The sequence below is a fragment of the Phyllostomus hastatus genome, unplaced genomic scaffold, assembly GCF_019186645.2.
Source record: "Phyllostomus hastatus isolate PE091 unplaced genomic scaffold, TTU_PhHast_1.1 phas_contig_1741, whole genome shotgun sequence".
NCBI lineage: Eukaryota > Metazoa > Chordata > Mammalia > Chiroptera > Phyllostomidae > Phyllostomus > Phyllostomus hastatus.
This window is the reverse complement of record NW_025333672.1, coordinates 251,945-269,258: the sequence shown is the minus strand read 5'-3', so window position 1 is coordinate 269,258 and position 17,314 is coordinate 251,945. Positions and strand designations below refer to the sequence as shown.

Genomic DNA, 17,314 nt, shown 5'->3' with positions numbered 1-17,314 from the left:
AAGAGCTTAAACTTTAAAAAAAATACAGTTTGTGGCAGCAATTTTGAAAAAAAAAAATGGAAGAAGGGCAAGGCTACAGGCAAAGAGGCTAGTTAGCACACAATTGCAGTAATCTAGGCATCCCATTATGAGGGCCAAAACAGGAGTAATGAATAAGGAAACGACGTAATTGGTTCAAATGACATTTGGAAGACACAGAAGGAACAGGGCTTCAAACCCAGTTGGATAAGGACAGCAGAGGAGAGGGAGGAGTCTGAGATGTCTGTCTGGTTTTCATCTGGGAGGCACAGGATTAATTTCGATACCGATCAGTATGAAAGCTACTATAGGCTATTCGAAGGAGAGAGGAAGTGTTTGAGTATCCACAGAACAACAGACGGGTGGAGATAGCTGTGTGTGTGGTGCTTCAAGGAGTTCTGAGCTGTGGAGCACAGTGGCACTCTGATGTCTCTCTAACACCATCCTGGAGTGAGGAGTTAACGATCTGAATTCTGAAAGTCTCCAGGGAAAGCACTTTACAATGAGTCTTCTATTAACCACCCCTGTCTTTACTACACATATTTTCAGATGACTCTTGATGATCCTAATTTTCTTTCCTTGCTCAGGGGAGAAAGGGAACATCTTAATCTCTTCTGTCTGGAAGAGATTCTTCTGGTGGAAGGATGACTGGTGCCTCAGCCTTCCACCACGTTTATTCGCAGTGTCTGCGAACGCCTAGTTCACTGCTTCCGGTGGCGGCGTGGGCGGTTGGCAGTTGCTGTGTTGACTAACGGATCTAGCCTGAGAGCAAAAATGCCAGAGCTGGGAGGAGAAGAGAAATTACTCACTCAAATCTCCATGTTTGACAGTTGAAGAAACCTTTGAGTTGTTTATGTTTAATTCCTTTCACTTTTCCTAAAACAATGTATTCTTCAACGCTTAATATATCTGGGTTTTTACTAAAGCATCTCTAAGTTTGTTTTTTTTAATTTTTCTTTAACTATAGAGCTTAGAGCTGGTTCTAATGAACAGTATTAACTTAGCACTAAACAGAATGACTAATTTACCTCCCAGTCTCTATTTATGTATTCCAGTCTCTTTTCTTTTTAACAACTTTATCACAAAAACAATGAACAACATACGAGGTCTGTCTAGAAAAAGTCCAACCATTGTTAATATACTGAGAATGGTTTCTGTGACATTGATGTAGCCTGGCAGCCAAGGAGAGTGGACTGGAAAGTGCATGCGTGAACAATGACAACTTCGCTGTACTAGTCAGTCGGGGCAGCAGACACCATTGAGTGAGCAAGTGTACTGTGTGGCCAAGGCATTCAAAATGACTGAGAGAGTAGAACAACAAACGTCCATCAAATGTTGCATTAAGCTTGAACATTCCTCCATGGAAACTATTCAGATGATTCAGAAGGCCATGGCTGTGGGCAACTTTGATTGGCAGCTTCATCACAACAACACACCCGCTCATACATCACATATTGTGCAGTTTTTTGGTGAAACATCACATCACTCAGGTGACTCGGCCCCTCTATAGCCTAGATTTGGAGCCTTGCAACTCCTGGCTTTTTCTAAAATTAAAATCGCCTTTGAAAGGGAAGAGATTTCAGACTGTCAATGAGATTCAGGAAAATATGACAGGGCAGCTGATGGTGACTGAGAGAACTGTGTGAGGTCCCAAGGTGCCTACTTTGAACAGGACTGAGGCATGATTGTCCTACATGCAATATTTCTTGTATCTTGTACCTGCTTCAATAAATGTCTCTATTTTTCATATTACATGGCTGTATACTTTCTGGGCAGATCTATTTTGCATATATATAAAATTCTATGATAGGACCAGCTTCTGTTGCCATGTAAAATTGAGTTTTTTATTGTTTATTGCACACAATTATTTGCATAGTTAATTTTTAAAGATCCAGTTTCTGCCAAATTAAATCAGGCACTGATATCATGTTTCTGCAAATATTACCCTTACTTGAGCACTCCCTATCCTCCATTTTGAGAAAATTAACATAATTGCACTTTTTTTTTCTTTTTCTTTTAATACATCCCTGAAGAGCTGGTAACCCCTTCAGGATCCAAGAATATGGTTCAACTGTATAACAGGAGCACAGAAGGACTATTTATGGATCAAAAGGTGCTTTATCCAAGTCACTGGATGCCAAGCATTACACTTTGCACAGAGCTGCAGCCGTTGCCCTGGGGGAAGAGAGAGGTTTGCCTGGTCCACCTGTCTGGGAGCATTCACCCTTTATCTTCCTACTGAGAGCAAGGTACTGGAAATCCCTCTTCCACTTATAAAGTGGAAGACAAGGGTGCTTGCTGTGCGGAGCAGAGAGAAGCGGGGCACACTCCTAGAATACTTTGGAGTCTTTCAGGGTAGGCGTTCTGAGCATACACATTATTTCTTTTATTGTTAAATTATGTTTTTATCATCAATAACCCTCTAAGCCAAGCCTTTTTTATTAAAAGTCTCAATGCTGTAAATCACTAAGTAATAAGAGAATTTTGCCATGCAATGAGGGAGGCATCAAAGACATACAAAAATCAGCCTCTAATTAAATTACTTGTGTCTCCCACATTCCATCACATATTAGGTATACTGCCTGCTGGACAGAAGTGAGAGGGGAGAAGGCACATGGAAGGGTAGGGGAAACTATTCAAAATGCAAGCCCCAGAGCACCTGGAAGGAGAGGGGAGAAACTACGAGTGATGTGGAAACAAAGAGCTGTGCTTGGTGGAGGTGAAATCCACTAAGGTGGGCTTCGAAGGAAAAATAAATCCCGTTATGAGTTATAAAATAGGAGGGAAGTCAGGAGGTTGGAAACTCAAGAATGAGTGCAGAAAAAAATTCATATTTTGAAATGGGCTCTGGGCTGTACAAAATTAAAGTATCACACTTTGCAGAGCAATACTGAGGAAAATGGTGTTCTATCATGTCCTTCTTTCATGATCCATGGCATGTCATCCGTAGAGTCAGCTCTGGGAACCCGTGTTAACTAAGTTAGACTGTCAGTTGTTCCTACACAAGTAACTAGGGACAGTCACATTTGTGGGGGTACCCAACCTTTTTATTTGCCGCAACTGCCTGCTTCCAAAGATGGATTCTATCTAGATGTCTCCATGTCTCCCTAACCTAGGTGTGTCATAAACAGTTTGGACACTCACCAGTTTTCTCATCAATCTCAATTCAAGGGCCAGGTTCCTGGATTCTGTTCCCTCCTAGCCAATCCTCACCCTCTTCCTCTTTTCTTTTTCAGCTTCTCTCACAATATAGCCTACAAACAGACCTTTGGCATACAAGCCACCCTTTCAAGGGGTTCACAAGGTCAAAAGCTATTTTCATAATAATTCTAAGACTAACTGCCTTTTCTACTGATAGTGCAAAAGCAAGTTTGATAGTGGGTAAAACTGCTGGTGTCTTAGCATGAATGTCAGCCTCCTGGAACTGTGCTGGCTGTCACTGCACTCTACACCATCACACACTTGTAGCAGAAACAATGATGCAGTACAAATGGCCAGTTTTATTAAACCTCAGTTCTTGGAGAAGTGAAAGGTGTCATAGAGCATTCGTGCTGGATACGGAAGCTCCACGGCTTGAGCACTGAGTGTTGGAGCTGCCAGCTGATTAGCTGATCTTTCATCATAGCAGGAAGGACGCTGGAGTCAGGGAAGTTTGCATACACCCTCCTTGTCCATTCATTCGCCATATTCATTAGCATCCAAAGGCTCTGCCATGGGTGCTAATGAATATGGTAATGGCTGCCATGAGTGCCAAGGCTCAGGCACATGTCCACAGAGAGAAAAAAAACACAAAAACATAAAATGCATTGTTAACTATGAAGGTGAGTTCAAACCGTATATGTATTTTGTATACGCTTTGACTTAATGTTTTATTATAAATTTTTCTACATTACAATATACCTTTGGAAAATACTATTTTAATGTCTGTGTATTTTTTTATTTCATGGACTTACCACCATGTATTTAATTTATCTCCTATTGGCAAACATTTAGGTTGCTTCCAAGTTTGACCCTTGTAAATTATCAATAAACATATACAACCACAGTCTTAGGATAAGTTTCATGCTCGGTATAAACACCATGAAACAGGGTTCATGTTCATTCTAGAGCTGATGCTGACTCTCACGCTCTTGGCTCCCTCCACCCACCCTGTCTCCACAGGGTTCACGTTGGTCAACAAGGTGAAACAACAGTTCAGTCACCAACCCACAGAGACAGAGACACTGTGTCTCCTGCCCATTGTAAAAGCCAGTATAAAAATCTCCTCATCTTTTCCATTTCCTCTCTGAGATTTCATTGACTCAATAATTTGCATTAAAAAAACTAAAAGCCAAACAAACAAAATGTGAACAAAATGTTATTTCTGCTGCTAAAATAACTCCTAGCTTGGTGATTGCCCTTCAGGGTACCCTGCACCCAGCCTCTCCTCACTTCCTCCCTGACCAAGTTAGAACCCCGAGTTGCCTGAGCCCTCCCCTGTCGACCTCACTCTCAGGTGTGCACTTCCCCTACTCCGTGGCTCCTGGGGCATCCTGCACTGACACCAAAGCGGCAATTTCCTACTCTCTTACAACTGTTGGACTCCTTCTCTGTCTTTTCCATTAGGGTTAGATTGCGACCTCCTTGAAGGCAGAGACTGTATTTCATCCATATAGTCACAGTGATTCGCATGGTACCCAGAACTTAGTAGAGTGAATACATGAATGCGAGTATGTAAATGAATCCATGGATTCATGCATATGTGAGGGAATGAATGAGTGAATGAGTAGTCGTAAGAAACCTTGGGGTGATTACATTCTATGTCTACTTGAGTAGTTTTCTGTAAGGTGTAGATTCTTGTAAGATAGATGTTCATGACTTGGAGAATGTCTGTATGTATGAGGAATATTCTGAAACCCAAATAAACATATTCCTTCTTTCCTCTCTAGAAATAAATCTCAGTTATGAAATATAGAGAGAAAATAAAGGAAAATAAGAGTATGAGGCAAGACCTTCATCACTACATCTAATTTAACTAGTCAGTGCCAGGATATACAGCAAGGAGAGCAGCTATGGACACAGGCACTCATACTCATGCATGCGAGTGTACATTGCTACAAACAGTTTAGAGGTAATTCGAGGAATATTTCTCAAAATTCAAAATACACCCCGGCTGGCGTAGCTCAGTGGATTGAGCGCGGGCTGGGAACCAAAGTGTCCCAGGTTCGATTCCCAGCCAGGGTACATTCCTGGGTTGCAGGCCAGAACCCCCAGCAACCGCACATTGATGTCTCTCTCTCTCTCTCTCTCTCTCCCTCCCTTCCCTCTCTAAAAATAAACAAATAAAATCTTTGAAAAAAAAATTCAAAATACATATGCTATCTGACCAAACAATTCCATTTCCAGGGATTATCTTCTAGAATGCTTGCATGAAGGCATAGATATGAATGTATAAAGATGTTAACTGTAGCACTATCTGTAATAATAAAAAATTGGAAATAATCCATATGTCTGTCAGTAGAGGATTGGATAAATAAATAATGTTACATCAATATAGTGGAATATCACACAGAACTTTTAAAAAGCATATAGCCTTTATTTACTGACAGGCAAAGATATCCAATTTAAATTATTTAGTGGTGAAAGCCAAAGGGTAGAACAGTTTACAGAACAGTATGATTCCATATTTTAGAAACAAGGTGCATCTGCTTAGAAGAAAAACAAGAAGAATATACTGTCGATTTAACAGTGGCTACCTCTGGGAAGTGGGGGTTGGGTAAGACACCTTTCCTTTTAGCTTATGTGCTTACCTCTGTGTTTTAAAACAATTATCAATAACAAATATTACCTTTTAAATAAACATTTTATTTTTAAATACTTTATTTATTTATTTTTTGAGAGAGGGAAGGGAAGGAGAAAGAGGAAGAGAAACATCAATGTGTGGTGGCCTCTCTTGCACCCCGCACTGGGGACCTGGCCCGCAACCCAGGCATGTGCCCTGACTGGGAATCGAACCAGTGACGCTTTGGTTCTCAGACCAGCACTCAATCCACTGAGTCACACCAACCAAGGCTGAATAAACATTTTAAAAGGAAAAGCAATAATTAATTGCTATTTTTCAAGTCCTAGACTGAGAACTTACCTATTCTTAGGTCTTAGAAACCTATAATGTTGATAAATATTTCCTTTTGAGGTCATTTAAATGATGGAAGGAACTGAGCAAAATGATGGAAATTTCAAAATGTGAGCTATCCGATCCACACTCCAGTAATAAAGAGTGTATTTGGTGTCAGGTGTTACAGACATCATAGCCCTGTGTTGGTTTTTTTTTTTTACAGTAGTTTAGAGCCTTTTGTACTAAACTATTCTTAAAATATTCAAGGCTATTGTGGATACTCACCCCTGTGTCAGGTCAGACTTGGTGGTGGTTGGATTTATTTTAATTTATTCTCAGCCTCCTCAGAGCAAAACTTTCAATAACAGTTTCTGATTGTCCTGGTGTCTTTGTTTCTGTTTTGGTGCTCTTAGAAGTTGCTACATGTTCTCCCTAACAACATGATTTCTCAACCAGTATTCTAGAATTGAATCCTTTTCCTGACCACATTTTCTACGTTGCTTGGGATCTTCTGGAGGTAACCACACCAAACTCTTTTCAATTCTCATAAGAATGAGTTTCCACTTTCTACCCACTAACACACCCAGCTGTAGATGACCTCAAGGTCCCTACTATCCATATCTACCACCAAATAATTAAAGCAGACAATATCAACAACTGGCAAAATCTTCAAGGAGTTGCATTTTATATGCTGGATTGCTGGCCAAGCTTTCAAAATTATGCTACGTAATGCAACAGGCCATTTGGGCCAGCAGTCAGACGCTCCTCATATAAACACAGCCCCCACACCAAGTCAGTGTTTGTTCTCATTGCCATGCCTGGGTACTTTAGTTTGGTTACTGCTGGTAAGGCAGAAGAGATGGGTGATAGAATTATGGAGAACATGTGACATTAAACCCCTGGGCCTGGGTTTTTGGTGTTTTTTTTTTAAGATTTTATTTATTTATTTTTAGAGAGGACAAGGGAGGGAGAAAGAGAGGGAGAGAAACATCAATGTGTGGTTGCCTCTCACATGCCCTCTACTGGGGTCCTGGCCTGCAACTCAGGCATGTGCCCTAGACTGAGAATTGAACCAGCGTCGCTTTGCTTTGGTTCACAGGCGGCACTCAGTCCACTGAACCACATCAGCCAGGGCACCCTGGGACTGGTTTTGAGCTCCTGAAACTATAGAATTTTTTTTCCCCCACAAAGAAGGCGCCCTGTTTTAGAGCCCAGGTGTCAAAGAGTGCAGCACACTGAGGAGGGCCATTTTCTCTGTCTGCCTCCCCATGGAATCCAGCATTGTTCCGGCACATAAAATGGGAGGCTTTGGGGACATTAGGGACAGCATTCTTGGCACATTCTTGGTTGAATGTTTTACAGTGAACTTCCTCCGTGGAGGCAGTGATAAAAATCTCTTCCACCCCTGGCTGGTGCAGCTCAGGGGATTGAGTTCCGGCCTGTGAACCGAAAGGTGGCTGGTTTGATTCCCAGTCAGGGTACTTGCCTGGGTTATGCCTATGAGCCAGGTTTCTAGGTGGGGGCATGTGAGAGCCAAGCAATCTATGTATCTCTTGCACACTGATGCTTCTCTCCCTCTCTCTCTCCCCCTCTTTTCCCTTTTCTCTAAAAATAAATAAATAAATTTTTTAAAAACTTCTCCCAGCCACTTGCCAGCAATGAATGTTGACACGTGAGAACCGGAGGAGACCAGGAGACCTGCTCTGGATGCCCAGGGGGACCAGGCCAGAGATGTCTGCAGGGCTCTGCTGCATGGTCTCACGAGGTGGGTTCTCAATCCACGTGAGATCAGTGAAGGGATGGTGTCACGTGGTGAGCAAAGCTGCCAGACTGGTTTGTGAGCATGGGGAAGACATTTGTTTGAGTAATCCCAGAAATAATCAGGGTCATTTTGGAGAAAAACAGCTCCTGTTTCAAGAGGACAAGATTTGGATCCCTTGTAATTTGTGCATGGGTACAGTGTGACCACATCCGCATGCACGGACTGGTAAGGACGAGTGAAAACGGGGTTGGGAATGTTTTCCAAACCACAATTGCTAAAATCACTTTTACTGAGGAGATGATCTTCAGGCTCCACCTGTCCCCTACCCCCCACCAGGGATAACATCATTTCCAAAATTGGTCAGTATCTATGCTAGTGGTCTTGATTAGGTTTTTCTACAGGAAATAGAATCTATAACTTCATACGGAAATTATCCTACTTTTAAAAATGTAAATATGCTCCAGGGACAATAGTTCTGTTGACACAATACAGCTTACTGAATGTTTCTGTCCTCTCTCTGGATTAGCTGAAACTCACGCCAAATGTGGGACCACTTGTGACCAGGAGTGCGTGGATCTGAACACTGAATAGTCCTCAGAGTCTGTTAGACTATAACTAACAAGCTCCCTTCTAGTTCTCCGACCTGACTTGTCAGAGCGCTTTGTGTTTGCATCTTAAAATTTATTTCTAGATCACATCTTGGAGAAGAAGGAGAAGGAAGGGAAAGAAGGCAAATTCTGTTTGGCTTTTAAGGTCAGGCAGCAGGCTTGTATAAACTTTAACTTCTTCTGATTAGAAATCTTTGTCAAGTTTGGCGTTAATATTATACTCATTTCTTAAAAGACTTGGCATCCCCATATTCTATGGTGGTTCCAGAATGCAAAATCTAGGGATAAGAATTACCAAGAGTGGAAGGGGAGGACTTTCAATATTTTGGTGCGGCGAGGGGGTCCCACACTCTGTAGAACTGGGTAGAGCTGAGGAATCTGCCAAGCCAGAGAAGATGAGGTCATCCCAATGTTATTTAATCCCATCCAGAATTCAGGAAAATAAATAAAAACCAATCCCACTTATGAGATTAAAAAATCTTAAATATTAGCAAAAAGAACAATAGCATATTTAAAAATAATATATATTTATAAAATGTGTTCTAAGACTATAAGAGTGGTTCCATAATAGGACATCAATTAATATGATTTGTCATACTAATGAAGGTAAGGATGAAAATCAGATCAGTACCTTCATAAATGCCAAAAAGGCATTTGATAAAATTCAACATCCATTCATGTTAAGACTGCTCCATTAAATAGGAATTGAGGGATACATCAGCCCACAAAGCAACTCCTTGCCTACTGAGAAAACATTACTAGAAGTAAGAAGAAGACAAAGATGATCACCATGTCTATTACTATTTAACACTGGAAACAGAGATGTTAACTAAAGCAATTAGACAAGAGAAAGCATTTAATTGCCTGAGAATTGGAAGGAAGATAGAAAAATTCTCTCTCTTTGCTGATGACATAATTATACATTTATATACCAAAAGTAAATGAAAAATTAATAAAAATTATAAGAGAATTTAGTAAGGAAATAGGACATAAAATTAATATTAAAAAGTCAGCCTCATATAAACAAATGGGGAGCAGATAAAAGAAATAATGGGAGAGCAGACCCTATTTAGAGGAGCAAAAATATAATACTGAGGCATAAAATTAATAAGAATGGGTAAATATATATATAATAAAAACTATTAAAAACCCTCCTGATGACATAAAAATAAATTTGAAAAAATAAAAAGATACATTATATTCTTGGACAGGAAGACTTACATCATAAAGATGTAAACTTTCCCTAAGTTAATTTATAAATTTAATAAAATTACCATCAGGTGTTTTTCTGAATCTAGATGAGTTGAATGCAAACTTTATCAAAAAGTACAAGCAAAAAGAATAGTCAGAAAATCCCTAAGAATCGAGAGGGGGAAGTACTCCCAAATATTAAAACATAATCTGCGTAATTAACAAAATGTTGTATTGATGTGTGATTAGATAGAAAGATCATGGAAATGGGAAGCAAATCCAGAAGCAGATTCAAGTGAAGACAGAAATTTAATAAACATACAAGTTGCATCTCAGATTGATGCACTGTGTAGATCTCATCTGGGTCTTCATCCAAACATTTCAAAATAAAAGACAGTTTTGAGATCATGGAGCTAAACTACACACAAAATAAATATATGATACTAAGGGGGTATTAATTTTGCTTTGTTTAATAATGATATTGTGAATGTATTTAAAATACGCATATTGCCCTGACGGATGTGGCTCAGTGGACCGAGTGCCAGCGTGTGAACCAAAAGGTCATGGGTTGATTCCCAGTCAATGCGCATGCCTGGGTTGTAGGCCAGGTCCCCAGGAGGGGGCATGTGAAAAGCGACTGCACACTGACGTTTCTTTCCCTTCTTCACTCTCTAAAAATACGTCAATAAAATCTAAAAACAAAACAGAAAAACCCCTCCTGATTAAAAAAGTTATCTGTGAAACGTATAAGTTGAAGTATTTGTAATTGAAATAACATATAGTGAGGATTTATTTGAAACTCCAGTGAAAAAGGATGTCGGGGAGTGTGAGGTATAGAATTAAAAAAAGAAATGTTACTAATTGTTGTAGCTCCTTGATTTGAACATAGAATTTCGCTATATTATTTTCTCCATTTCTGTATAGGTTTGAAAAATTCCATAATGTAAAATATTTTATAAAACCAGGTTCCACAACTGATAAATGACATGCATATTTATTTGTGTGTATACAGTATTTTTAAATATACGCACACTAAAAAGAAAAACCAAATTCCTGAGGAAATACAACCTGTTTCTGATTTTGCAAATCTCAAATCAATTTTAAAGAAATAGTTGATACCTACATGTATTGGTGAGCTATTCTTGTAGTATATTGTATATTCTATCAATTAAAAAATTCTGCCGATGAGTAGGACTAGGTGATTAGGTGTGAAGCTGAAGAAAGCAACTTTGACTTTTCACCTTAAAACCTTCTGTTTGAATTATGAAAAGCTTTATAAAGTTTATAAAACTTTTTTAAAAACTAGTTAGGAATAACAAAACTAATAATTAAAAAAAAAAGGTTTCTAGAGTATCATGATGGATGAGCTAAAATGCAAGGCATCAGTCCGTAAGTCCTGGATGAGCTGCAGTGCCCAGACATGCCTCCTCACATTCTCCCCTCCCCCTCCCCATGCCAGCCAGGCCCCAGCTAATTATTGCAGTGCCCTAGCACAGCAGGCTGTTTCAGAGCTCTGTGCCTCGATCCTTTGTTGACATGCTCATTGCAGGGCAAATTTAGAAGCGGTAGTCAGTCTCCTTTGAAGTGTCACTGTCACCAAAGCCTCTCTTGAGTGCCCTCCTTTCTCCAAACCCCACCCCCAGCCTCCAGATGGAATTGACTACTTTTTTCTTTGTCTCACTCTGTGAACTGCGCTCATTTCCATGTCTGCTTCATCCCCCGAGACTGTCTGACTCCTCTCAAAGCATATTCCTTACTCTAATGTACCTGGTCCATAAATTGAGTGAGAGAAAAAAGAAAATGTCTGGCTTCATTAGTTGGCAGTTGCCTAATTTCTGAAGTAAGAGGCTGTAAATACACCACTTCTGGGTTTCTAGCCAAAATATTTATCACATATCATGATGGCGAGTTGGTTTTGAAACATGCTATAAAAGAAATATTCATACTTCTTTGAAGTAAAAAAAAACATGAAAAACACTTCCTTTTCAAGTTGTATCCATTAAAATTAAGAGAGAGGAAAGGTACCATTTGTATAAAATTAAGTAGATGGTGAACTTTTCAATTGTCTCAGTAAGCTACAGGTACCTGTGAGCCCAACAGTCATTGCCACCTCTGACCTTGTGTTACAGAGCAAAGCTACAGCTTGCGGGCCCCCTGAGTGCTGTGCCCTCCCGTGCCCGGAGTGCTACCGGTGCTACTGTGGTCCGAATGCCCGATCCCCAGTCAGCAGTAGTTCCCATGGTGTATGTTGCTACCCTCCCAGAAGTTCATCATTACCCATCCACCTCCATAGGCATATTTTTTTTGTCTCCACTTCCCTGTGAATTAGCTTGAATGGTCCAGTGTACTGACTGGGGGAGGTGAGGGGTGGTCTCTGCTAGGATCTAGGAGTAAGGCAAATGGTAGGGAATGAGATATATTTCTCATAGCCTTCACTAAACTTGGAACACATTAGGCATAGAAACCACGTGATTGAATGTGGTAGTTTTTACACTATTAAGTGTGCTACATTTGAGATGTAATTGAAAGCTGCTGAGCCTCCTTAAGAAACTAGAAACAGAAATTTACCTTGCAGTCTGAATTCCAAGGGACTTGCAAGCCAATTTTGCTCCAAGAGTTCCTTTGTAAATTGAGGACTTTGTATTCATCAAATTAAGAGGAAAGGGGAAATGAACTAAAGCACATCTCTGATGATATATAATTAGAAAAATAACTTAAAAGTAATTGCCATGGTAGCAGAGAGATTTTTCACTCTATTTTGTATCCTTTGAATTTTGTACCATGTGAATGAGATAATTATTCCCACAGTATTTGTTTTATTTTACAAATGTTAAAAGTTACTGCCAGATTACTTATTTAGAACATTTCTCTAGAGTGCAAGTGAATAGATATACTATTTAAATTCTGGCGTCTTTCTCTGTCCTGCTGTCGAACTTGAACCTGCTTGGTTATGGTGCTGATAAACCTCAAGTAATCTGCTGTTGCTATAAAAATTACTCTACGTGCTGGCTAGTCCTCCTTGTAAAAATAACTATACTATTGTGGGGGTAACTTGTTTTGCCTTAACTATAAAATGGCTATCTTTAGTGGGAATATTGATTTCCCATTCGTGGTGTTTTGTTCTGGTGGAAGGGATGCCAGTTAGCATAATCCTCCTGACCCTACTCCATCCCTATACTCTAAGAAGTGACTACCTGTCCATGGACTTGGAAGCAGGAACCAAACAATCAGAGCCTGACTCTTCTTCCTTTCTTCCTCCTGGGAGCCAACTGCCCAGAGGAATCACCCCTGTCTCCAAGCCACAGTGTTATAAGGACTAGCCCGCACATTGGCAGCCAGTGGTGGTCTGTACCTGGTAGGTATGCCAGTCTAATTCTTTTTTGTTTCTTTTACTGATTCCAGAGAGAAGGGAAGCATGGAGAGAGGAGGAGAGAAACATTGGTGTGAGAAAGAAACATCGATCAGTTGCCCCTGGCACCCCAAGTGGGGACTGAACCCACACCCAGGCCTGTGCCCTGACTGGGAATTGAACCAGTGATCTTCCCATTCGCAGGACGAGGAGGCCCAACCAACTGAGCCACACCAGCCAAGGCTGTGAGTCTAATTCTGGGCTTCAGTGCTGCTCGTAGACATAAGCCACTTTTTTTTTCCAGCATGGTAGAGGTTTAATGGTGTTTCATTGTGATTTTGGTTTACATTTCCTAGACTACTAAAAAGTTGAGTATTTTTAGATATTTTTGCATTCCCTTTGTGTTCTTTCTTCTTATGATACTAGTTTTTTATCTATAAGTATCATATATTATCATTCCATTTTTATCTAGATGATATTTAAAGTCTTTTGATGAAAATTTTTAAATTTTCCCATAAAGGCCTTCACCTCTATTATCAAGATTTATTCCTAGGTATTTTGTCTTACTATTGTTGTAAACCATACTTTTAAAATTACTTTCTCTAACTTGTTTCTGTTATTTAGAAATGCAATTCACTTTCACATGTTGATTGTTTTTAATCCAGCAACCTTATTATTATTGTACATTCATTAAGTATAATAGTTTATCTGGGAAACTTTTGAAACTTAGTTCTTCCACATAGGAAATTATATTATCTGCAAATGAGAGTTTTGATTTTTCTTATTTGATTCTTAAGCCATTTATTTGTTTTTCTAATCTTAACATACTAGATAAGACCTCTGGTTCAATATTAAATAGTCAAGATAGTGAATATCCTTGCCATAATAGGGAAGGATATTCCCTTACAGGGAATGCTTTCAACATCTTGGCATTAAATATAGACAGACCATAAACTGCACATATTAAACTGTACAGTTTGATAACTTTAGACATGTGCAAATATCCATGAAACCATCATCCATTTACATATCTGCCCCCCCCTCTAAAGTTTCTTATGTTCCTCCATGATCTCTTCAGAGTCCTCCATCCAGTGCCCATGAATTATGAGATTTTTCTAGACTGGCTGGTGGTAGCAGGTACTATATCTGGCTTTTTGTGAGCTCTAGGCACTCTCCTGAAATGCCTTCAGATGTTCCTTTCTTTGGCCTAATGTAGTGTCTGTAGGCATGTGCAGATGTCCGAGGCTCTGTCTCTGAGCAGCTCTCTCGAGGCTGGTACTCTGTCCCAACTCCAGCTTCTTTGGTCTCCCTGGACTCCAAGCTCTGTATTCTTAGCCATTCAACTTAGCACCTCAGGGACCTGTGATTCCCCCTCCGCTGCAGTGTAGCCTGGAAACTCTCAGAATGGTAAGTTCCAATTGTGGGTCTCTCCCCATTTGTTTTCCATTTTTTAGGAATCACTATTGTTGTTCTCTGATGTCCAATGTCTTGAAAATTGTTTTTCCACATATCTTGTCTGGGTTTTTTTGGTAGTTTAAGACAGGATGATAAATCTGGTTCCTGTTACTCCATTGGCCAACAATAGTTCATAATATCCCTTTATATTTTTAAAGTCTACAGGATCTTGTTTCCTTTTTTGATTTTTTGAATTCCTCCTCTTTTTTCCCCCTTGATTCAACTTGCCAGAGTTTTGTCTAGTCATTTTAGGTAAATAACTTTTGTTTACTGATCTTTCCTTTTATATGTATATTTTCAATAACATTAATTTCAGTTCTTGTTTTTTATTTTCTTCCTTCTATTTCTTTATTATTTATTCTTCTTTCTCTAACTTAATAATACCAAGTCCTTATTTTCTAAGGTAAGCATTTAACATAATAAGTTTAAGTCTGAGCAACTCTTTGGCTGCATCTCATAAGGTTTGTTATGTATTATTTTTATTACTCAATTTTAATGAATTTGTAAATTTTATTCATGTTTTTTCTTTTACTCATGAATTTTTAGAAATATTTTACAATTTCTATATGGATTTTCCTAGTTTTCTTTTTATTATTAATTTCTAACTTAATTGCATTATAATCAGAAAGTTATTTTTGATATAGTTGAAAGACAATAAACAGCACATATTTAAAGTATATAATTTAAGAAGTTGTAACCTATATAGATACCTATGACCCCATCACCACATTCAAGAAAATTAAGTTATTCATCATTCAAAAGATTCCTCATGTTTTTTTTTATAACCTGGTTGATGGGGTTTCAAATAGATTGGGCTGAAATATAGAATATTTTTATCATTAAATTTTGTTTACATGGGTCCCAAAAATCTGTAACAGATTTTTGGCAAGTTGTTTCCATTTAAACATATTGATTGTTAAAAGCTAATAACTTAAAACCAACACACACACACACACACAAAATGGTCCACAGAACATTCTCCTTTCTTTCTGAAGGGTTTACAGTGTATTGCTATCATTAATTCATCTTTTACTATTAAATTGAAAGAACCAATTGAGACAAATAGTTCTGAGATCATTCTTTCACTGCTGATTAAGACTGGGGTGGCAGCCATTGGAGATGACACTCATCTTGTCCTCTGAGCTTTCCAGGCAGATGGCGTGACCCTGCTGGCCCTATGCAGTCTTCATGTCCACTACTGTGATGACATACGCAGTAACTGTCTCTCTAATGTCACGAATAGCTAAATGACTCAAAAGAGGATAGCCAAAGAAGCTCTCAACACACATGGGCTTGACAGGAACCACATCAATGACAGAAGCATCACCAGATTTTTAAAATGTGGGCCATCTTCCAGCTTTTCCCCGAAATGGTGATTAGTCTCTAGCTCAGCAAATGTGCGAGCAATATGTGCTGCATGACAATTCAGCACAGGTGCATGTCCAGCACTGGTTTGGCTTGGATGGTTCAGAATATGATTATTGTGCCATGAAGTCAGCTGCTTTCATGGGTGGGTTATTTTTGTTGTCACCAGACACATTACCACAGTGAACATCTTTGACAGACATGGTTTTAACATCGAAGTCCACATCGTCCCCAGAAAGAGCCTCACGCAAAGCTTCGTGGTGCATTTGAATAGACTTCACCTCAGGTATAACACTGACCGGAGCGAAGGTGACCACCATGCTGGGTTTGAGAACACCAATGTCTTTGAATGCTTCACCTATTTAAGGATCGGCATCATGCAGATGACTGTTAGGATAATGTCTGCAAGTAACAGAAAAATCTCACTCAAAATAGGTCAAACAATAGGGAGATTTTACTATCTTATTTAACAAAGGTCCTGGGGAAGGGAGCCTCTAGGGTCACTGAATTCAGCAGCTCAGTGACAACAACAAGCTCTCAGAATTTTTATATCCTTCCATCCTTCCATCTTTAGGCTAGCTCCCTTCCTAATTACAGATGGCGGCTTCTTGTTCCAGTTCAGATGCCCAGCCGAAGAGCTCACCTCTTTCTTGTGTGCTCATTTTAAGAGTAAGGAAAGTTTTCTCATATGTCTCCACCAGACTCCTCATTTTGTCACAGTCAGAATTGCTTCTCAGTCCCTCATCATGTCCCAGTCTAGGGTAAGAAAGACCACCCTCAACCCTCCCTTTGCACGGCTGGAACTGGGACTGCTCTCCCTGAAGCATATGTCTATGTGGAAGAGAAAGGGCAGCTCCTAAGGAAAGAAGGAAAGGATTGTGGGTAGCAACTAAAGGTGTTTGTTACATGAGCCATCCAAAAAGACACAGTAAGGAAAGGAGGCATTAAAAACAACAACAAACTCCAACCTTAAAGCATGGAGCTCATTTGTGTATTTCTGGGGAGCACTCTCAAGTAAAGGAATCACATCAGGGCTTGTCTTCTTAAGAGATTAATGGGCAGATGCAGGGGGCAAAGCTTTGCATTCTTTAAGAGACTATAGCATATGAACTAGCTGTGAAACCATCCAGAGTGCTCCCTTCTGATGTGTTTGAGAGAAATGATTAACTCAATCATTTCTCAAGTACTATAAATACTTTTTCTAACAGAAGAATACTGAAATCAGTCATTTATTTGTTTTATTAATTAAAATTATTCTCATCTCAAATTAATAGTCTTTATTGTATTACAGGTAATAAAAATTGCATTCCATCCTATTGGGTAGCTTCAACTTTAATTAAAGGACCGAAACCCTTTGCTTCCCTTGCAACACTTTTAGCACAATCACTCTTAGCGACAAATAAAGATACTGAATGACATTGCAACTGCAAACTAATTAATTCATGCAGGAAAGCTCTGGAGCTATCTCCTCC

General features: G+C 39.4%; 1 pseudogene; it reads right to left on the bottom strand.

The window, feature by feature from the left end:
• Positions 1–15,603: 15,603 nt before the first annotated feature.
• Positions 15,604–16,552, bottom strand: LOC123815487 (annotated as a pseudogene).
• Positions 16,553–17,314: the final 762 nt, after the last annotated feature.